At 41.6% G+C, this 24148-nt stretch overlaps 1 long non-coding RNA gene across 1 annotated transcript in view; it reads right to left on the bottom strand.

Moving 5' to 3' along the window:
- The window catches only part of LOC110399155, a 106269-nt gene continuing 82652 nt past the window's right edge, over positions 532-24148 (bottom strand). The window contains exon 7 of the long non-coding RNA XR_002438927.1: positions 532-585. This is a non-coding gene — a long non-coding RNA (uncharacterized LOC110399155). The remainder of the gene's footprint in view (positions 586-24148) is intronic.

Here is a 24148-nt window from a genome sequence, read left to right as displayed (position 1 = left end):
AGTGTGAACTGACCTCCCTAGAAAACCTGTCCTTGCTACTCTACTGGGTCAACTGTTTTTTTTTTTTTTTTGGCTTTACTTCCACGAGTCACAGCCAGCTTTGCACACTTCGGACCTCATCTTTATCTTTTTCTGTTGGCAGAAACCAGCTTCATAAACTTGCAGGCAATATGCTTGGGTAACTGTGCTATAAAGCTTAAAGAAAAAAAAGTATCCCTCAGGTCACCTCATGGTCAACCACAGTCTTCCTGAAAGCGGCGCAGGAGAAGAGCTGACAAACTGGAATTAAATCCTCTGATGTGGGATGTCTAAATATCCTTCTACATGCTAGTATGTGTCCAGACAGCCTGTTTCCCCAGGACGCTGTTAGCAATGAGTGTTACTGCTACTGTCTCTCAAACAGCACGGTGTGTATTTAATTCCAAGCCATAGAGCCTGCCACAGTCGCAACAAGCAGCGGAGGATAGTGGTGGCCCAGCATCTAGTGGGTAGTGAGCACTCAGCAGCTAAGCAAGCAAAGAAATCCCTTACCTTGAGGATTCTGAATTTTAAAACTCTTTGGATTCTTGCCTCAGAATAAGGCTCCTGCAAGAGAAAACAAAGAAACCATTTTGAATTTCAACTACAACATTACAGTGACGAGTCAATGTAGTAAATTAAGTTGGACAATGGGCCTTGTTTAGAATCACAGAAATATTAAGGTTGGAGAAGACCTTTAAAATCATCTAGTCCAACCACTAACCCATCCCCACCATGCCCAATAACCATGTCCCTCAGTGCCATGCTCACATATTCCTTGAACACCTACAGGGACAGTAATTCAACCATCTCCCTGTGCAGCCTGTGCCAGTGCCTCACCCTTCTTTCTAAGAGGAGGTTTTTCCTAATATCCAACCTGAATCTCACCTGGTGTACCTTAAAGCCATTACCTCTTGTCCTATCGCTATTGCCTGGGAGAAGAAGCCAACCTCCAGACTTGTATGGGAATTTGCAGTGGTATGTTCCTCCCCATCATTCACAGATACGTTTAGGGTTGCAAAAATAGTGAAGAGTCCAAAAATTCCATGAGCTCTTCATCAAGTGGTGTCTCTATGCCAACAATCTTTGAGAGACCCTCCATAAAACCAAGCCTAAACAGAAGGGACTTAATTTCTCTTCCTGCCACCAGTATTTACACAAGTGTATGTTGAGGTATTTAGAAGAGACCCAACTTCTGTTGACAGAAGAGTTCAAATGCAGAGCCTCACAAAACAGGTAACCATCAATTGAGACTTCTAAGACTAAAAGCGAGATTCTACAGTGTTTTAATAACACTATTTTTGCAGATCTTACACTTTAAAGGAAGTTCTATAGGAACATAACATCTGAACACCAAGGTTCAGAGCACTAAATATCTTTTTTGTGGGTTTTTTGGTTTTTTTTTTTTTGTTTTAAGCAAAGTAATGCTAAGTGTCTTTATTAACAATGTTCGGTGTACTTATTTTCTTGGCGAGCAAGCAGCAAATCCAGTATGCCAGTGCAAAGGCAGCCCCAAAGCAGTTGTGTGTTCCTGATGGGGCTGCCCTCAACCTGACTTCACTTCCCAGCTCTCAATACTCAGCACGCTGTGGGCTCTGTTTGGCCACAGACTCTCCCTGCAGCTGTGCTGATTGCTCAGTGGGGAACATGTCTGTTCTCACAAAGAATTTAACAAATTAACTAGGAACAAAGTAGCCTGGAAATGACATAGATTAACACATGCTGTGTCATGCCAAGAAGAAGCTTGTCAGCTTGTTGTTTTCACAAATCTGAAAGGAAAATTCCCAGGACCCACTCAATATATGAAGCTGTTTTCATGTTTAGATACATTAGAAAAGAACACAATCATTGCAGAGGGAAAGTAAGAAACAGCCTACGTAAAAAGAGTGCATAACAAGACTCCTAGGAAGCATCTGCAACACAAATAAGGTGAAAGATGGGGGAAAACCATCCTTGTGTAAATTCCACAATCAATGGAGACTTGTCACAAAAAGTGACAAGTGAATATTACAGAGTTGAACAACTAGAACATTTTATAAGTGTTTTGATAAATGTAAAACATAAAGAGACAACCAAGTCCACTGCTGAAATGCTCTTGTCTGAGAGAAACAGGGGTCAGGGCACAGTCTGGAAATGACAGGAAAATGCTGAAAGCTGATCAAACCATAACAACTCATGGTTTTGTACAACTCCTAAGAAACCTTAACAACATTGTAAAGCATATAGTAAAAAACATTATCCCAGAAAATAAGAAAATACATCTTCTTTTAAAAAGTTTATAGTAAAATAAAAATTTCATCAGTTTAAGAGTTTTTTCAATTGTCTAATTCTAGCCATATAAATGTCCTTCAGCCTGAAGAGTTTTTAAAGCTAACTGGCCAGCTAACTACTCCCAGTTTCAAGCTGATAACTTCATTCACTGATTCTTCATCTTGGTCCATCTTAATTAAAGCAAACATTCTGGTTCTCTCTAAAACACGGGACCTGCATTTATCTTTTCTCATAATGTACATAGCACGCGAGGTGCTCAGTTTCTGTTTGAGACTAAATTTGCAGAGTCTGTGACAGTAAAAGGATTATAGAATCAAGGACGTATAAAAATAAATATAATCACTGGAGAAGATCTGGAAAAGGAAGCTGATGTTCAAGGAGATTAGTGAGGTGGGATACACAAATATAGATGAGCCTTACCTCCTGAAAGAAGACCTAGGATAAGGAAGGATCACTAACGTAAATACCATGCTGTTACAAAAAGCTGAAATGCCATGCAAGCATGTCTTAATTTCATTTAAGGAAAATCCTCATGGGCTCATGTATGTTCTGCATGATCTTGGCAATGCTTCCATTAGTGATGTGAATGGAGATAGATTTTGTCACCTCCAGGGGTCCCTTCCAGACTTTCTTTTTCCCAACAATTTTCTCACATCAGCGAGGAACAGAAGGACCAGCTGAACTGCAGACAACAGTTGATCTTATTTGTGACGGTCGCTGTCACACTCAGCACTGATTTGGGGCCCTAAATGCACAAAAAGAAGTATTACAGACCAGAGCCAGGCCTATCGTGAAGCGGGGCCTCTCCCTCAGAGTCCCCCAGCAGGCTGCAAGCCTGCCCAGGTGAGATGGAGAAATCTCAGCAGTTGAAAGAAGGTCGTTTTGACTCCTTCTGCAATAGCAGCTCCCACTCTTGCTGCAGCTGTAGCAGCAGCGCTTTTAGTTTAAGAGGGAGGGGTGGCAGCAAATTGTTTCAGATTAATCTTTTCTTGTCAAATCTAGACCATATTTTATTTCACACAATCATGAACAATATCTCTGAGCACTTAATAGAGGCTGAGGGCTTCTGCATTTGAAGGGAATGGGGCAATTTCACAGGACATTTCAATCCAACCACACATTTGGACTATTCGTGTAGAAGTTAATGAAAACAAGACCTAAAAAATAGGAACCAGCAGTGAGTCAGCATTTTAGATATTCTTAGGTTGAATAATTTATTGTTTTCATCAGCCCGTTGCCAAAAGAAAACACACTATGGTACCCTTTAGAGAACAAATACATTTTTCACAGAAAATGAACACCTACAGCATCCCAGTGTGGGGATAACTCAAAGGTAGCCACTTGGAAAGGACAAGAGGAAAGTAAATTAAAATTTCATCAATTGGATGCTGAGTTTCTTCTGACAGCTGTAGCTGGTATTTGTTTGCTTCCTGATGTATTTGAACTCACCTCTTCAGCTAATGGAGAAGGACACAAGAACTGCTAGAGCTAAAGTCACTGGAAACACAAAGTCCTTCTGTGGTTTGCATACTGTTCACCAGTTGACAGTGCCTTCTAAAAAAAAATACTTCTGTAGCTATCAGATTGAGTATTTGACCAGTTTTCAGACAGTTTTAAACACTGAAAGTCAAGTAGCATACGTATGTGGGGCTTTTTGTTGTTTTTCTTCCAGCTGGCCAAAATTTTCTGTCTCTCCACAGGAACTTCCCATGCCACCTTCTCTTTACTAGTTCATGCTTTCCACAGCTCTCACATCCCACAGTTTCAGCTGGCCTCTCCAAAGAGGCATCAAACAGGACTCCATTAACTGTGAGTGTAATGGCCTTCAAAAAGTGAGTAACAAAAGCCATCAAATTCATTTCATATAGAATAACAAAATGATTAAGAAGGAAATACTGCACTCATCACCATCTTGACATTTGATTTGGTGAAATGATCTACACAGTGATGTGAACTGCTATACTGAGTGAGATCAAGGATCTGTGTGCTTCAGCACTGCGTCTTTGTCAGTAGCCCATATTAGCCACCATTAGCGATGAAACTGAAATGTCACCTTGGAAGAAGAAACTAGGAAAATTTCCTTCTAAAACTCCAACACTAAGAGGTTAACATATGCACCTAAACATGCAGATTCTGATCTATGTCCAGAAATCCACTCAACTTACAACTAATCTCATCAGCTGAACTACTGAATGTTTTTTAATACCTCACAGTGATGCCTGGGAATGAACTATGCTCCTGAAGTAGCTGCTGATCACACAACCTACAACCCAGGGCTTCGTTCAGACCACACCCTGCTATCACAGGTAAAGCAAATGGCATTCCTGCCATCACTTGCTGAAGTGTATTCAGATAGAAGCAGCAAGAGGCCAGGCTCTACACTGCCCATTTGAGAACCACTTCAGGACCGAGCCTCATGCTGGCTTGATAAACACTCTACCACTCTCAGTTATCTGTGCTTTGGTGGTGGTGTTTCTTTTTAACTAACAAGTGCAAATTGGCTTAATTTAATTTTTACCAAAAAAAGAGTACATCAGTTTATCCAAGATGCAAGTCTGGCTGACAGTCTGTTTATTTCAAAGAACCTCACATCTCTGCCAATGTAGAAATAAATAATATCACAGCACAGCATGCCTTTTCCCATTTATTCATTGTGTGCCCTAAAGATAAAGACAGATTTCCAGAGATGCTGAGAGCATGAATAGTAAGTTTGCTTTTATTTGCTAGACACAAGACGATCAGTTTTTGCAGAAAGATAGGCGGTCTATTTTCATCAGTGTTTGGAATGGGAAGTGTAGGAAAACCTTTTTCTTCTAGCCCAAGATAGGCTTGAAACACATATAACAAGGCAGAAAGAAGAGGAACAAAAGAATGCCTGAAAGAATGATTAAGTGCTTCTGAATTTACACAGTGAAATATGGACAGTTTAAATGTCCCAGCTATTTGCTTCTCTTCAGCTAGCGAGCAGTTTGAACACGCCGTGGTGCTGTAAGATTAATCGAGTTCTGCATGCTTTCAGCCTGCTTGGGGTACCAAGGAGAGAGAATAGCCACAGAATCTCTATTTGCCAAAGCAAAGAGAGTATCTCATTAAAGTATGATTAATAGCCATTTGTGAAGCAATTAATTAGTCATTTTGACAGTCAACCAATACACATGCCTTTGCTAGACTACAGGTTTGCTTTAAAAATAGTAGAAAAGAAAAAAAGAGAAAAATAAAGGTTCCCTGTTCTCATATCCAATACACCAGCACAGAGGGGAGGAAAAAAAAAAAAACAGAGGCTTTGCATATTCTTGTCTTGTCCGAATTCATTTGGTGTGTCTTTAAGAAAAACATCGCCAGAATAGAAGCCCTCTAACATGATTGATGGCTTCTCCTTCTATCCGCAAGTTGAAAATTCAGAAAACAGGGATTTTTTCATAGGTCTCACTGCTTATTGGTACAAGAGTTATTTCCACTTTGCTGCAGAATTGATTTGCAACACTGGCATATGAGTTTGTATATTTTTCTCACCAGCCCATCATGAAGTATCACTCAGGAAGTCTTCGGTGGCATGATGGATTGTGGAAATGACAGCCTCACGACACCATTTGCCATGGAAGAGTAGGATAATTGTCATTAACTTCCAGAAGCAGTGGAGCATCTGCATCCTTGCTGTGGATGCCTGCATTTTGCAAAGCATATTACCCAACAGCTGTACAAAGCACATACCACCATGCTAATTTAATTTCATCCTGCCCAGGAGGCTAGACATCTTCCTTCAGAGCAAGCTGTCTTACTCTTTGAGCAAGAGAGATGAAGAGCAGGTTTCTGGGTTGCACGTTGAGTTGTTCTGATTTGCAAAGCAACTTGTGGTCAGCTGCTGACCTTTCCTATACCCTAATTGCTCCTCTGCAAAACAGGCAATTATCAACCCTCCCAAAGATATATATTTTTTCGTAACACCTTATTAGAGCATTTTGCAATTTTTGAGTAGTATTACTACTGGAACCAGTAAAGCACTGAAAACACTATGACTATAACCTCTTCGTTTTCCATGTGCATTGACAATTTGTTGTTTATCTTACTCAGGTGTCTCCAACATCCATAGCCATTACAGAATGGAATTAAAACACAGAGTTAACTTGGAGCATGAATTTAGGCATCAAGAAAGTGAACAGGATGTAACTTGTGCCTTGAGTGAGGCTGATTATCAAGTTCCTTCATTGCACAGAGGAACAGACTGGTTAATGTGAATGCTAACTGCTTCAGAGCATGCAGCAGTCTTTCTGATGCACCTCAGATGAGTCTGAATTGCTTGGACTAGGGCACAAAAACGAGTATTTGTCTGCTTCAGAACAATGTTGTATTTGCAAAAAAAAACCTTGAAAACAGTGGACAGGCTGGGACATATGCCAATAATCAGAGAAGCCTGTGCTTCGTACACAAATCAGTGTATTATTCCTTTTTTTATTTTTATTACTTTTTAAATTTTCTCCTCCCTTACCTTGGGATGCACTTGGATACATAAAGACAAATTATCTTAGACTGCCTTGAAGCAGTAGCTTCTCTCTGCAGCAAACCTTCCTGATGACTGATTGGGCATAGTTCAAAAGCTCCTACCCTCAAATGCATCTAAAGAAACTGTGTGGCGTGAGAAAAATATTTGAAGTGGTACAATGTTATCCAGTAACATTGATTACTGTGAGCTACCATTTCTATTGCTAATATTTTATAAACTGTCTGTTCTTGAAACTGCACCTCATAAGTCAAGGTCTTGTTCAGTCTACTTCCTCCTCTCATGCCAGCCCTTATCAAAAATACCAATTTTAAAAGGCTTTTTTGTTGTTGATGATGTTATTTTTTTTTTAAAGTGTCAGTATCAGAAAAATCAATTTTCTTTTTTTTCTTTTTTTTTTTTTTTTTAATCTTCTTTTAACCAAGGAAGAGTTCACAGGAATATTTATCCACTGCATTGGAGATGATTCCCCACCAGGAATGTCTGCATTTTTTTCAAGGGAGGGAGAAGCACAGGGTTCATACAGGAAAACCATGCAAGCCCATCACTGTTAGTGGCACTTCTTTCAGGCTCAGTGTGAAGACATTCAAAGTACATTTAAAGGAGCGTGTGCCCTTCCACTGATTTCAGAGGGATCGGTGCTATCACAGAAGAACATTTTTAGGGAATCTTACTCTGACTCATGTTTTCATCTTTTTGTGTGGATAACAGAGAACACTGAGAGGGTCAAGACCATTAGCCTGGCATCATTGACCAGCAGTAGATAAATTTTATGCACATACACAAATTACATCCATCAGCCCAAGAGATGGAGAATTTTTTCTTCCATCTCCTACTACTGAAGCACTAAGCTAAAGGATCGCTTTACTCTCACAAACAGACATAGTAATGAAAAACAGCCAACCCTCACACAAGTAGCAGGTGACATGTCTGGACAAAAAGCTGGGGGCAGCAGAGGAACCTTGAGCTTCGTTGCAGGTCCTTAAGGGCTCCATCATAACAGTAGGAGAAGGCTTTAAAACAGTGAGCTGTCGAGGGAGCAAGAGAGGTTACCTTGTGATGGCAGAGTATACGGAGACATTTCAGATGGGACTCAAGACCTGTGCTAAGATAGAGAAAAGCATCTGAACCTGAACTCCTGCAAGCTGTCCAATTACTTCTGGAGTAACTTGTTGGTTTTATTTAGGAATCTCTCTGGCTGGGGAATGGAGTCTCTTATATCCTTCAAGTGCTAGCACTATATAAATGAATAGCATTATAAAGAACAACAGACAGATATCTGCACCTTTGCATATTAATGATGTGTTAACATTCTGGAGTGGCCCAGAATTCATAACAAGCATGCTTGCCTATGCAAGCACACAGAAGTTTAGATACATAAATAAATGCACTGAAAGGCAACTAAGACCTGCTTGCTCACATCCAGTGTAGTGAAGTCATGAACATAGGGTTAAAATATTATATTCTTCCCTGTCTCAGAAGTTCTGTTTTTGTTTTGTTTTGTTTTTTCCTTTTTTTCCCCTCTCTCTCTCTCCCCCCCACGGTGATATGCAGCAAAACTGTCTGCAACGACTGCAAATTAGCCACTGTGGATAGGACAGATTAAGAGCTGCATCCTCTGTCTGTGTTCATTGCTGTGCTTTTATTGACTCCAGCAACGCTATCCAAATTTGCAGCAGCTGAGAACCCATCCCAGTGTCATTCATCACTACGGTGCACACGAGCAAACGAACTGAGCTTCCCCCACCAATTGAGTCCCACACCAACACTGACAGCTAATGCTACAGTGCTGGGGAGAACACGTACCTGGCATGATCCTCCCCATACGGCAAGAGCACAGGCACCAGTAATACTTGCAGGTTTCCACCACACTTGCTTGTTTTCCTTCCATACCTGATTACATGAGCTGCAGGTCCCCTGTGCTCCCTGCAAGACAAGCTATACCCACCGTGGGTGCTGAGCTTAGGTGCTGCCACTGGAGTCCTTATAGGCTTCTGACTCAGAAATCCCACTGATGGCTGAGATGTGCACTCCTGCTGTTTTGAATGCCTTTGAAGTAGCAGATAAGTTACAACTCTTCCTGAGCTACCAAAATGAAAGGATAAAGATCTTGCTGAGGAGCCTCAGCTTGAGATCAGGTCCAACATCTCAATACAGCTTGGACTTGGAAGACTGAACACATCCAGATAATATTTCAGGAGGGTTACTTGCATCTGAGGTTAATGGAAAAAGTCAGGAGAGTAAAGTCCCACACTCTGTGGAGTCACCATCCCTGGAGGTGTTCAAGAACCATGGAGATGCAGCATGGAAGAACATTTAGTGGGCGTGGTGAGGATGGGTTGGTGGTTGAACTTAGTGATATTAGCAGTCTTTCCCAATCTTAATGACCCTGATTCCATGGGGGCTGTTCCAAAGAATTCCCCATGAAGTTCTGTGGGACTCCTTCCCAGCAACAACCACTAAATACAGAGAGCAATAAATAATCACCACAGAAACATGGTAGCCTGACAAAACAAAACAAAACAAAACAAAACAAAACAAAACAAAACAAAACAAAAAGAAGAAGAAGAAGAAAGATGAAGAGTGCCAAAAGGTTCAGCACTGCTGTTTTCTGTATCAGTCTAACTTCTCATAGTGATTTCCGTTGATGCTGACCTTAACACTGACCACCGGGTCTCAAGCCCTCTCTTCCTCTCAGGTATCTCTCTACCAACAGGTGCTGATTTGATGGCCAGCATTGCCATCGCTTTCTTCCTACGGCTTCTTTTTCCTCTGTCTCCACAAACATGGTATTCTTGATTCAGTCTCAAAGTTCTTTCCACGCATGTGCTGTAACTTCATGACACACTGAACCGGCTGCAGATACACTTGCATCTTAATCTAAAACTAAATGTTGTGGACTTCACTGCCTATACAGCACATGACATGCAGCTTTATGCAGTCTGAACGCAAACCACATACATGACTCAAGCACTCAAACGAAGATCAAAGTGATGTGTAAGTCTTGAGGCTTCCCCTTTGTCACCTGATATGAATAAACAGTTGCCAAAAAGGAGACCACACAGACGGGCAGCTCTAGATATTGCTTGAGGTTGTAGACAGGAATGCAGGATGACAATACAATATTGTATAAAATATACATTATCTGTAAAATAATTTGCAGGCTTTCACTTACATCTAGGGTTGCAAGCAGACAGATCAATGCTCTGGCTGCAAGTGACCTTTTTAGATATTTAAACATGTACTTCTGTTAGCATTTGTATACCAACTGTTTGTGTAAAAGAAAAAATATTTGTAACTCAAAACAATCACAGGACTTCTGCATTTTTCTCTTACGCTGTTCCTATTACATTCTGCAGAAGTTACAGCCCTCTTCTAGTCTCACAAATAGATCATTACCCCTAGCAAATGCCCTCCAACAAACCCTGGGGCAAGAAGCTACAAATCTATTTGCACAGCCCTGGTAACTGCTCTCCCAGTGCAGGAATCCCACCCAGTTCACAAATGCCAAGGACAGGGCTCTCCTGGGGCAGCCCCATCCCCGCAGTGGCTGAGCTCAGCCTGGGCACAAAGCTGCAGGAAGGACTCCTGAGAACAAAGCTGAGCTACGCTTGCTCAGTAGCAGGGCTCAGCTCTGAAAGGTGTGACAAAAACACATCAAGGAACAAAAGGTAGGCTTTGGTTCACAAGCCAGTCATTAAAGAAACCATATTTTCTCCATCAGAACCGTAAGCCACCAGAAAAATCCTGAGGCATCCACCAGAGACATATTTTAGGCTCTAGCCTCTATGCTGTTCAACTTCACTGGCTGACACTCTAATCTTGAAAGTAAGCTTTTTCAAAAACGATCACAAATCAAGCAACGACAGAAACATTTTACTGAAGTCAGCCATCCAGGAAAATAATACATCAGGACCTTACTCAGAACACAGTTAAAGCACTTTCAAGACTGAGCATAAGAAACATCATACTAACCGTATTTTAACCTTGTCCCCATCCCATCCTAAAACTGTGACCATGCCCAATGAACTTCTCAGCAGAAACCAAAGAAAATTCTCATAGACGGGAATAACAACCCGGCAACCTTAGAGTGCCTGCATCATCACAGCATCAGCAGCTGCTTCCTCGTTCCGATGCAGGACAGTAAATCCAGGAGAGCTGCTGCACACACATCATGTGCCTGGGAGGAAGCCGGAAAGAACAGAAGACTCTGCATGAAAAATGAGATGCTGACCAGCAGAAAGTGCCTGCCCATCTCAGAAAGCTTCAGCCCTGCAAGGACTGCTTTCTTTTTGGAGTAGTTTAGCAGTGCTTGTGCCATTCAGCCAGTGTTAGCTACTCTCTGTGGTCAGACCTGCCGATGATCACACAGCTCCAAGCGTACAGTACAGTCATTCTCAGGAAGCTTAAGGAAAATTTCCACTCTCACAAGAACAACAAAAGATAAGTAGATGTCAGACTACGTCAAAGTTTTCTGTAGGTGCTTTTTGCTGAAAATGTCTTAAATAAAGCTTTCATACGGGGAATTTGCATCCCTCTATACCTAGAAATCTGGCACAAGACCATGCTCCAACTGAGATGTTCAACCAAACAGGCTTTGTATGGGGGAATTTCCATGTTTTATCCCCTACTTGCTGTAGCCACTTAATAAAGGTTGCGGTCAACTGTAGCATTCAGTGGCAGAGTAGCAGCAAAGACAGTTCTGGCACCATTCTGGAATGTCATACAGTATCACAGAACCATGGAAACATCAAGGCTGAAAAAGACCACTACGATGATCTAGTCCAACCTCAACCCTTCCCTGCTGATCATGTCCCTCAGTGCCACATCTCCATGTTTCCTGAACACCTCCAGGGATGGTGACTCCACCACCTCCCTGGGCAGCCTGTGCCAATGCATCACGACGCATTCTGAGAAGAAGTGTTTCCTAATATCCAGCCTGGACCTCCCCTGGCATAACTTAAGGCCATTAACTCTTGTCCTAATCATAAAGAGTATTCCCAAAATGAACCCTACTAGCACTGAGACAGTATCAAAGTGGCATATAAACAACAACATGCCACAAAGCCTCCTAAACGCTGAATGTGAAATGAAAACCTACAGACCAGATTTTTCCCTAGCTTAGTAAAAAGCTTGCCTACTGCCATTCCACTCAGATAAAACTTCAGCTCTGCTGTCCTTTCACATATTCACACGGCTATTTGCTATGTGTTATTCCAGTGACATACTTCTTTCCAGATGTTAAATGTTTCATCATGCCCTTTCCTGCAGTTTTTATCAGGTCCATTTACACATGATGTACTATAAATCCTCCTTCACTTCATATACTATATCATGTAAGACACCCTGATAAACATACAGATACAGATATATGAAGGCTAGTAAATGTAATAGAAAATTTAGCATGCTACTTGTATAGATATGCTATTATTCTTTATCTTGTGATTAACATGGACTGGCACTACTGTACAGATTTATTGTTGACCATATGCTCTTTAATTGCCATTGCTTCCCCCAGTTTGCCCCCTTGAGCATCTGCAGCGTGTGTGGGCTGACACTCTCTCCTTTCACTCAGCAAGATCCCAGAACGATTTCTCAGCTGGACACCACAATGGAGAGAAAAATCCTGCAACATCTCCAAAGAGCAATTAAAATATATATTTTTTCTTTTTATTAGAACTGAACAGAGGGTAGGGAGGAAACTCACTGTCACTGATGTTCTTCATCTGCATGAGCTTAAATTAGCTAGAATGCTGTTTAATTGTGAGCTGCTAATGTGCTGCTCACAATTAAGCCAACTGCTGCTGGAGCAAATGGACCTGGGGAAAAAAGACTTTCAAGTCCAAGAGCAGATGAGCTAGTAGTGAGCGAGAAAACACGACACAGCGCTCTCAGTGACAGCTTTTACTGATTTAAGATCCTTTTGACTGTAAAACTTGGCCGAGACATAATTCAGCAAAGACTTTGATTCATTTTGAAAAGATTTACACTACGGTTTTAAATGAAGCCCAAGTTAATTAAGTGTCTTCCTACATTACTACCGAACAGTTCCTCTCAGCTTTTTTTCCCCTTGTGAACTTTACAAGTTTAGTTAAATAGTCTTTTCCTTCCGTTCTCAATTATATATAAGCAAACAGAAGTGATATTGGTTAAGTGACTTTGAAGCCATTGACGGATTATTACAATACAAACAATTTGTAAAGTTTTTTTTCCCACCCCCAAGGATCTTTTTTCTTTAAAGTAAAGATTAGAAAAAAAACTTGTTTATTTTCTCTCTCCTGTTTAGTCATAGTATTTTATATAACCTTCCTTAAATGAGGCTCCTCAGTGACAATGAGTGCCATAATTTTACATGCAAATCAGACTAATAAATTAAACAAATTTGCCTGCATATAAATGAGAAAGCAGTCAATTTATAAGCCTAATAATAACTTTAAAATTTTTCTATGTGTAGACTTTGCTAGAATATTTTTCATATAGACAGGTTTACCAAAAAAAAAGTGCCTCTTTGAAAAAATAAGAAGTTTTTTATATCTGCTGTTAAAGTATTTATGAACTTAATTTTCAAATGGTCATCTTTTTATATGGTCTCTAATTGTCAGAGGAGGGAAGGGAAGCCCAAGTCACAGCTGTGCATGCACCTCCACTGCTGGATGTTTTCAAGAAAAGGGTAGATGTCACACTGAGTGAAATGGTCAGTGGGCATGGTGGGGATGGGTTGGTGGTTGTACTGGATGATCTTAGTGGTCTTTTCCAACCTTAAGGTTCTATGACTCTACGCACTCATCCCTGAACTTCTTTGGTGACATGAAATCAACAAACCTCGTGGTGCTGCAGCCACAATACCACTGTCTCCAGGTGGCATCAGCCAACTTGGGCATGTTCACAAGGACACCACTTTCTCCATGTTACAGGACCCCCCAGCAACCAAAAACACAACCAAAGTTTGTGCAGAACCCTGTCCTCATTCTCCCTGATACCATTTCATTTAAAACTTGCAGAAGCGAGTTTAACAATCTCATTCACCAAAGCTGTAGCCAGTGGTTCCTGGGGTTTGAAGAGAAACATCTCCCCCCATTCTGACTGTTGCTGGAGGGAAGTGACCATTTCCATGCCACTCCCAGCACTGTGACTTCAGCAGAGGAGAGACAAGTGATATGACCTGAGAATGGGGCCAGATTTCCTTCAAATTAATGAGAAAATAATCAACATCTGCCATGAATTCCTCCTACAAACAGTCTCAGAGATATTCAGGATACGTCAATTCTGTGCAGCCCTAAGAAAATGTAGATGAAAACAACACCAACTTTGTTTCATGTGTAAGAAATACCTTATATTGAATTAAGACCATGGTTATATTGTATATTCAGAATTTTTCAGCATCTGCAATTAGATACTTCTTCACTGATACCCAAAGGCAAACTCACTGTGTTGCAAATTACTTCTTTTTCCTTTCTCTGTCCTCCATCAAGTTCGAGAACCATGCAGAATGCCCAAACACTAACAAATCAAACAAGGAAAAAAAGCAAACAAAATTGTCAAAAGGGCAATAGACCAATGATCGAGACCCTCACCACCCTATGACAAGTCACTCACAGGTGCAGCAATCCCACATCCTTAACAGTGACTGGTGGTGCTGCTGTAACCTTGTCCCTGCTAACCTACAGGCTACAAGCATGAATCTATTTTACCTTCCCCATATGCTCAGCACTCAGCACAGGAGATCCACAACCCCACCACTAAACTACCTGCTGCTCTTATATAAATCTCTCTGCTTCTGGACCGGAGAACATCTCCACTGGAAGGGATCCAAATTGTGGGAGGACAATTTGGCACGTGTCTTCAAAATAGCAGATGAATGTATTAATGGCCTGCCCCCTCCCCTGGCCCTGGCTCATTGCTTTAATATCCTGTCCTTTATGAGTGACTTTCAGACTCACTTTATATTATGTTGTCTACCCAGGCAAGCATTTCTTGGTTTAAGATTATTTTTATGCTTAAACAGTAATACATGTTTCTATTTATTTATTAAAACATTGAATTGATGCTGTCTAGGAAACTGAAGACTGCATCCATTCTGTTCAAGGCACCACATCTGCTGGTGCAAAGAGACCTCTCCAGATGCTGAGACCAGACATCCTGCACTGCACGAGGGCCATTCTCCCTCCCACACATATCCCCTATAACCACCCTAGGACTTCTGCTCAGGCAAAATGAAGAAATCCCTGCTCTTCAAAAAGCAACCACCTGCCTACCGATGCTAAAAAGAAATAGCTGCCCAACGGCTTGGGATCATGTTGTACAGGAGCACACAAAGGTTCAAGCGCTTATCTGGCCACGAGGAAGTCTTTCACCCAAGTGAGTGGCTTTGGAGTACATTAGCCTGGGGCTTGAGGGATTTCACAGTTACCAATTTATTTTTTCCGTAAAGCAAATTTCTAACCATCTCCTGCATGTTCATCTACATCATGTAATAGGCACAATAGGAATAGGCAGGAAGGCTGTATTTATTTTTGTCCAAACCTTGACCAAGGTCCAAGAAAACAGACTTTAAAATACTTATTAGCTACTGGAGATCTGCCTTCAAATTTCAAACAGAATAGAGGACCCTTCATCTACCTTCATAAAAACCAGAGATTTCTGAAACTCTGTTTCACTCCCCCTTATTCTCAGTAAGAGACTATTTGGGCATGGTTATGGTGTTAAGACTGTACAACTTCCATTTCAACACCAATCACAGCTCATGAACTCTACTGGGGGAAGCATAGGCAGCACTTGGGCTAGGGGGCACACAACAGGTCTCCCTCATTCAACCTAATATCTCACTGCTTATTTATCAGCTTAGACTAGGGCAAATATATAACAAGCCTAAATGAGAGAATCTTGGTTGCACATTGTAAATTTTTTTCTCCATATCTAGTGACTACAGCAAGACACCAGTGACAAAAGCATCTCCAATGTTTTGATGCTACCAGATTATTTGCTTCTGTCCCTTTGCTGTTTTAGACATTAATAAAAATGAACTGATAGAGATATTCACAGCATTCAGACAGCCAGGTTGTGTGATGGAAGAAGTACAGAGATATCCCCCATTATGGGATAATGAATGATGGAGAGGCTTAGACAGTTAGGCACATGGGGACAATGACAGAAAGCATACTTGATTATTTTAATTTCCTAAACAATGAGAGATCTGAAAGGTTATTTAAACTTCATACTCTCCAGCATTTGTCTGAAGCTATTATCTCACCCAAAGCTCTCACCTCCGCACAACCCAAAGAGACTTCAATACCAAACCGGTGAGATCTAATCAGAGTTTATTGCTTTTGGTATAAACACTGCCACATTTTTTATCTTTTTTATTAAATTTACCAACTTGAACATCCGTATTTGGGATCAAAAGGTGATTCCTGCACCCTGCCTCAGAGTGCTAGGCTATATTTCTCATACAATAAAAAACCTTTTCTTTTAATTTGTCGGAAAAATGGGCGACTTTTCATTACCAAGGCAGGGAGAGAGAACTTTTCATCAGATTATATTCAGAGTTGATAATCTCTTTAAACAGGATGGGGTGAGTCCCTACACCTGGACCTCTTCCACAGCCTCCCTGCAACTGCACAACGTAAACCCATCACTCTTGCAAAGGACAGCTCTAGAATTGCCTACACAGCAGAAAACTGAGGTTTGGGGAATTTCACTCAGTAGTACTGGTCCTGAAGAGTGGGAGCAGGCAGAGAACAAGGTGATGGGCACTGGCACCCATAGTTCATCCCAAAAGAGCCCAAACTGCACCCAAGGCTCATTTGACAAAAGAAGTGAAGTGGCAGCTTGAGAGAGAAACCAGAACATCTGGCTGTGTTTCTCCAGCAGATTAAAAGTTGAGACACCCAAATGCCACTGATACTTGGTAGCAGAGCTGCTAACACTTCCTATATCCTAAAATCTCTCACCTTCAGCTACACTTTGACACTTTGCCACAGCTCCCAGACTTGCCTCACTGTTGCTGCTCACAGGCCACTCCGACATTCTGTTTTTAGCACACATTTAGTCACTGCTTGGACATTCCCCCATAGAAAACCCACTTCTTCATTGCTTCATCTACCTGACTGCAAACTATTGGCTCTTGTTTGTTGGTTTGTTTTTAACCAGGATATTCTACCCCTTGTAGCTAACTCTGCTTTTAGTTTTCTAGTTGCTTAGATTCTGTCTTTGCAACCTCAGACTGGAAAAAAAAATACATTTCTAGAAGAAACAGCTAAAAATTGATTCTAAATAATTCAAGAAGCATTACTGACAAATGGATGGAAAGCAGATGATAAAGCTGTTATGCTCTTCAGTGTCAAGCAACAAAACGGAAGGAAGGAGGGTTTATATTAAAACTATATAAATGTAATTCATCCCCGCACACAGAAAATTTGTAGCATGCCTAAGTTTGTTTTTCACAAACACTAGTTATTTTTACAAGTGTGTTTTGTGTTAGGATTAAAAGAAATACAAATTAATCCTTTTGTAACTGGAAAGCACTAGTGTCCAGCTTCAACATGATAGTTAAGGAGCCTCAAGTTCATCTTAATGCTTTTTTCTAAACATTTCACAATCTCAACAAATCTTAACATTAAAATCACCCATGGCTCTCATCAAGTCAAAAACAATACAGTTTAAGCAAAGAGCAGTAATTTTGCTCATTTCTGAGGACTTAGTCTGACATGTGTCAACAAATCTTCCTATTTCAGGCTTTTCAGTTTTACTGAAAAGAATCCATATCACTGCCCTATCCCTGCATTTTACAGTCAACGGGCACTTACTGAAGATAAACAAATAGCTCACATATTAATGCTAATAGCAACAACAGTCATAACAATAACTCATACAGCTGCCTATTGGACTGGGGGGGTTGACCTACCAGGATGGCACCCATGCAGAATATTTTCGTGAATTCTGCATTATGGAAAACTATTTATTTAAACAAAGGAGTTACAGCACCAAAATAAAATGGAAACTGAAACTGGATTTTTTTTTTGTAGAACATAGTGAAGGATATAGAAAAACACTGAATGAGCTGGCAGTGATGTATGAAGACAAAATCATGACGAAATACTGTTATGTTGCCACCTGGTGACAGCAAAACAGCATTTTGAAATAGGCTGACAATGTCACCCCAGCTTCTGCTACACACGTGCACCCATACTGCAAAAACTGTTCAAAGAGGACAGTATATGCAGCTGCTGGGGGCACTTATATGATCACAGTACACTTTTCTGTCACTGTGCTCTGTGTACAGTCACTGGGTGCTCTTCAGCAATTTCCAACACCGTAAATTTTGTTGGACAAAAGTTACCTGACCCAATGAAATGTCAGCCGTGAACCAGAGGATGGCAACAGACTTCAGTGATAACACAGTTAGGGTTTCTCCAAAGTGGCTGTCATCTTCTAATGCAGATTTAGACAAGTAGTCAAAGCCCAGGTGCATTGTGGGATGATAAAACTCACCTTGGAGGGACTTAATGCTTAATTAAAAGGACGAACACTGCAATAAATGCGCTAATGAGATAAAATCTCACTAATTCCTAAATCTTATGGAGCCAAAGTGTCGGGCTGAGTTTTAATTAATAGAGTTCTATATGGGTTTCTCAGAAATAACAATAAAACATTAAAGTAGTAAATCATGTCCAAAATCCATCACAAACTTATTCTAATGTTGGACTAGATGATCTCCAGAGGTCCCTTCCAGCTCCTGTGATTCTGTAAATCCCGCAACCTTTTTATGTAAGGATTCAACGATTTCTACACTTCTGAAGATGACCGTCCCTTTAAAGATGTAATTTCATGCCACTGCAACCCTTTCCTTTTAGATTATCTTGTTATTTCACCATTAGTTTATCACTGCATTTGATATGAATAATCCCTGACACAACCTTCTCCCCCACCCGGTTCTTGCCTCAGGTGCAGTGAGATGCTCCATCCATGGCACTGAGCTTTAAGCTACACATGGTGTTTCTCTGGGAAGTTCTTTCTGCTCATCTCATTCAACCAGTCCCTTGGCTGCAGTGAATGAGTCCAGAGTCACTGTGGGCACAGCCGCTCTCCACAAGCCCCACGCACAGGAGGGCAGCAGAGGACACCTGAGGAGTTCACCTAAAACCTGTAAGAACTATTCATGCCAACAGACCCACAGCCGTTCAGCATTGCAGTTGGACAGGGCAGGAAGGAGAAGGCCAAAGGCACCCGACCCAATGCTCAGGGGAGCACGTCACCTCTGGTGTCCTAGCGTTAGGCTCTGTCACCCTCTAGTGGGTGATGCACAGAGCTTTGCCATCCCACCAGAGAGCAGGGACAGGGATTGGAACTTCCAAGTCAAAAGGTTTCTGGGTTCTCTTCCCAGAGATGAGCCAAACTCTCAGCACCTGAGCATCTTCTCCATTTGCCTTTCTCATTTGTTCAACTTTCAATTGTCTGTTGAGTGGCAATGAAGAAATACTAAAAATGTCAACATATAGTGGTGGGAGGTATGAGAATATGCCCTCATTAAACTTTTATGTATGTATTTATGTATTACACATGTACGAGTCAGCAAATCTATATTAATTTGCAGAAGATATAAATTAATATTAATATACTCATTGCACATGTTAAGCAGATTATGACCCATTTTTTGCCTATTAGTACACAAAATGTGCAGCACTGCACATTATTTTATGTCCTGAAATACATTACAGAGGGGCCAGGACTCTAAGGTAGCATGAAAGGGAATACAAACAAGACTTCTGCTCCTGACAAGGGCACTTAAAACCTTCTGCGAAGCATTTTCCAATTTTTTAAAGGTTTGCTATTTCTGATCTAGTGTTAACACTGTAAATCTGAAAATAGATCAACTTCAGCTTTGGGTGCAAATCCTTTTTTTGAATATCTAAGCATGACTTGAAGGTTGCCCTTTTTGCCTTTTAAATGTGTAACTGGCAAGGCCTGATATGACAAGGACAAGTGCTTTGAGTTGGAATACCACTGGAACACCACTGGCTGTCAAACAGGCACTGAGTTTGGACTGAGTTACTCATTATATGACCCGCAGGAGAGAGGCATAAGGGGTATTGGGTTGTCCAGGTCTCTGCAGCAAGCTGGGATTGCTCTTCCGTGAGTTTCCCCAAGCCAATATTCACGTGCACTGCCAGGGGAATGTGCTATAAAAACACTCAGCATTTTTATCTTGGAAAAGTAAATTTAAAAATAAGAGACACGGGGTAGGACCTGTTAGCATAATTTCAAAATTAGCATATGAACAAAAGCCAACAGTCTTTCTCCTTAAAACCATCTTCCAAGTGGCCAAATCAACCTCGGTTCTGCAGATGGAGGACTTACAGTTCAACCATGGCTGAGACATTCATAGCCCCCAGTGGTGGAGATCCCAATGGGACAGAGGAACACTGCATATTTCTCCCTGCCAGGCACAAGCTTAGCAAGCAGCCCATCACCGAGGCATGCCACGGCCCCTCCACGCAGCGTGGCAGCCCCACTCCCAGCTGTCACAGCGAGGCAGATGCTCACAGTGTTTGACTTTATTACAGCACAGCCAAATCAAATGCACAGCCACTGCTTCCTCAGATGTCTATATTTCATTTAAACTGGGATAAAGCAAAGAAACTGGAATATTGTCTCATCATGCATTCTAAATCAGACAGGGTAGAAAATAATGGGGAGTTAATCAGATCACTGAAACTCTAATTCACTTGGTATCGATCGGGCAGATTCCTAATGGGACGGCAGACCAATTTCAAATTACAGTAAGCGGACTTATCCTGGAATACCAATGACCAGCTCCTTTGAGGAGCCTGGGCAGACCAGGGGCTCTCCCCTCTTTATGGCACATACTCGGCCAAATGCATGAATGTATAATACAATGCGGCATTTAGCTAATTAATAGGAGATTGATGAAAGGTGCAGTTTTGAAAGCAGAAACCTCACTTGAATAAACATGGGATGAAAGCCCCAGCAGGAATTAGGGAGGCAGAGCCTTAGAAACAATTATTAAAAAAAAAAAGAGAGGAGCTAATGGAAGGTAATGCAATTAAACTAGGCTTTTCATTATATTAATTGTAGTCTTCATCACTGAAATCTTATGTATGAAGCATTTAACTCTTCACTGGCATTATTTATTACTTATTTACAGAACACTTTGCATCATGGCCCCAAGATGCAGGGTTTAGCATCGCTCATCTTGGTCAAGAAACTTGTTACAGGTACGAAACTTGCCTTTGCTCTGCACAGCACACTTGCTTATATTTGCACAGCAGTCACTGCTGAGCACTTGTGGCCATATCTGACAATGGGAGCATATTCTGAGAGACGTTGCCAGACGCAGGTGGCATGTGAATGGAAGCTTAGCAGCTGGACTTGCACTGCAGAAGGTGGAGCTTTAATATCACGAACACACAGACATAGCCTTCCCCAAGGAGAGGTGCTGCAGAAGCAGACGAGCTCAGGAAAGACCGCATGGGCAAGGACTCGCTCTGTTTGAAAGCACTGGTATATAGTGACAGAGTCACAACAGTGCAGGGAGAATGCAGTCTCAGTGACTAGAACAAATATTTTTACCTGCAGATTGTGAATGTAAATTATTATGACAAAGAAATACAGTGCTCATTTTCAATTACTGCCTCATTTGACAGGAAAATTAATCCTGATTCCGTAAATATCCATTATTCAGATTAATATCTTCAAGTACTTATAAATAACCAACATTTAGGGTATGAGTAATTCACAGAACACTCACAAATGCAATCATCAAGTTGTGCAATCAGTTCTCTGAGTCACAGTATGATTTCTGCGTTCTGACTGGATGTTTACACAGAATTTCAGCCAAATGGTCTACCCTGGTAGATACTCTTCAAGCATATTCCTACAAAAATTCATTAAGCTGCATGGAGACACCTGAAACTCAGTCAAATCTGGCATGTCGCAGCTTTCCACATGTTGTGTATCGCACAAGACCTGTGTCACCCCTTTTATGATGAGCACCACTTCCCAGGGGAGAAGGTGTCCTCGTGCAAAAGCAAAGCAGATGGGAGCTGAAGGAGCACTGACACTCCTCTGGGAGAACACCAGAGCTCCTTCGCAGCTCTTCCAGTTCACTTCTCCCCAACCTGGCACCCTCAGAGTCCGTATCAACACCCTCTAATCAGCTGACAACCACCTGCTGAAATCTGATCCTTACAGGCCCCTCAGCACAGGGCCTAAATTTAATTGCCTATGGTTTACTCTGGCAAGAAAGCAAATGCCACAGAATCATGGAATCTTGAATTATTAAGGTTGGAAAAGATCTCTAAGATCACCTAGTCCAACCCCAACCTATCCCACCATGCCCACTGACCATGTCCCTCACTGCCACATTTCCATGCTTCTTGAACACCTCCAGGGATGGTGACTGCATCATAGGCAAAGCACTGCGATAGCACCAGTGCAAAAGGCCCTGTTTCAGTGTGTTTTGTGTGTCCTTTCAAACTTCCCAGATGAAGTTCTCCCTACAACTATGGAGGGAGAACATATCTTTAATAGAAGAATTGAGTCAGCTTGGTTCAATCTCTGAATTGTGGCCATTCACAACTCTGGTCCTGAAGTCCCAAGCCAGCCTTAACCTGTGCCAGCTTCCTCCTCTGAGCTGCAGCCCTTACCTGTTCCCTTCCAAAAATAAGAGTTCCCCTTGAAACATGCTAGCTTTGCTACATTATGAGAACTGTGAAATCCATTGGGTCATTACCAGTGTCTTGGGCAGAAGGAGGCTTTCACATGGAAGAGTGCCCCAGTGCCTTGAATTAGACCTCCTTTGGTTATGTCACTGTCTAACAGCTGCCCTCACGATGGAGACCAAGGCCGTGGCTGAAAACCTACCAGGTGTGGGAAGAAAACTGCCTTGGACATTGCCACAGTACTATAAGGTATTTTACCAGACAAAAACTTTATTTCCCAATGAAAAAAAAGAAAAAAAGAATTAAAAGAAAAACAGCAAAAAAAAGCAGAAACTTTGCTCCACTGACATTCAGCCTTACGTGAAGGGTTCCTCCAGATTTTCCCCAGGCTAGTTTGACTCTGGCTGGCAAGCTTTCATTTATATTTCAGGGCTGGAAATAGCTCGTTTTTCAGCAGGTATTATAGTTGTCAGATTCGAATTATTCTCATTCGTTGAAAAAGTTATTTACCCACTCCTACAGTAGTTTCCAAGCTTATTTAGCATTTCCTCCCCTCCTTCTATCCCCGTTATCATTTGCTGTTAGTTTCAAAATATACATGAATGCATAAGCACTTGGTGAAAGTTCTTCAATAAAAGAGAGCACCACCCTGAACTACTCAGCAATGGCCAAAGCATTCCAACTTAGATTCAAAGCACTAGGGTGAATGGAGCTAAACCAACGGTGACCATTTTGGAACTAGCTGGTCCATTAATGGAATAGAAGTTTCCAGCCAGTTCTGCTGCAGAGCAGATGAGACATGTGTTGCTGTTGAAGCCTCCTGCCTGGAGTTTGAGCACAGGAGCATCTAGCCACATCTAGCAAAGCTCTTTCTTTGACTACATTCAGAGAAGTCAAAGTTTTCTGGGGGAGAAGCTTTTCATACTCAAGGAATCCAGAGCATCATCTCTGGCTCTTTCAATATTTAGAGCAGGCAATCACAAGCTGCAAAATATCCACGACTTACCAGAAAGGATTCAGAGATGGAAAAGCAAGGAGACCGTAACAGCAAGAAGGATTTTTCTCAGGCTCTTCTGGCAAGGTCTGCTGTAAAGGAACAGCTCTTGCCAAAACAAACACCCTCCACCCCACAGAGCAGGAAAAGAAGAAAATCTTTACTGAAGACAGACTTTTCCTACAGCAAGACTGACCTTTTAGTCTGTAATTGATGGGCTACAAGAAAGGTTGGAGAGAATGCCACTGCATTTAGAGGGTTTCACGGCATCCTCATAAACTTAACCGAGGATATTGATCGCTCTGCTCCAGGAAGCCCTGGTGGAGATGCATTGCTAGGCTTCAGCTGATGCTGACTCTTTTTCATAAAGCTATACATCAGTTAGAAATTGTTATTGATAGATGTCCTAGAAAGGTGGCTATGCTGAACAGCACAACCAGAGAGGATACACATAATCTGAGCTATTGCCAGTCAGCATTGCACAGGAGCAGACTTAACTACTGCTGATGGGAATCTGCTCATGTCTAAAAACCTGCATGGTATAAAGGGAATAAATCTTTTCACCTAGGAAGCAACAACATTATTCCTCATCACAGACTAATTCGAGCAGGAGGCGAAGCATGTAACGCTTCATGTTGACATGCAAGTACAGGATTTGGAGAGGCCCATGAATTGGAAGAGCAGGTT

This window comes from Numida meleagris, chromosome 4 (assembly GCF_002078875.1).
Source record: "Numida meleagris isolate 19003 breed g44 Domestic line chromosome 4, NumMel1.0, whole genome shotgun sequence".
Classification (NCBI taxonomy): Eukaryota; Metazoa; Chordata; class Aves; order Galliformes; family Numididae; genus Numida; species Numida meleagris.
This window is presented reverse-complemented; position numbering and strand designations above follow the sequence as displayed.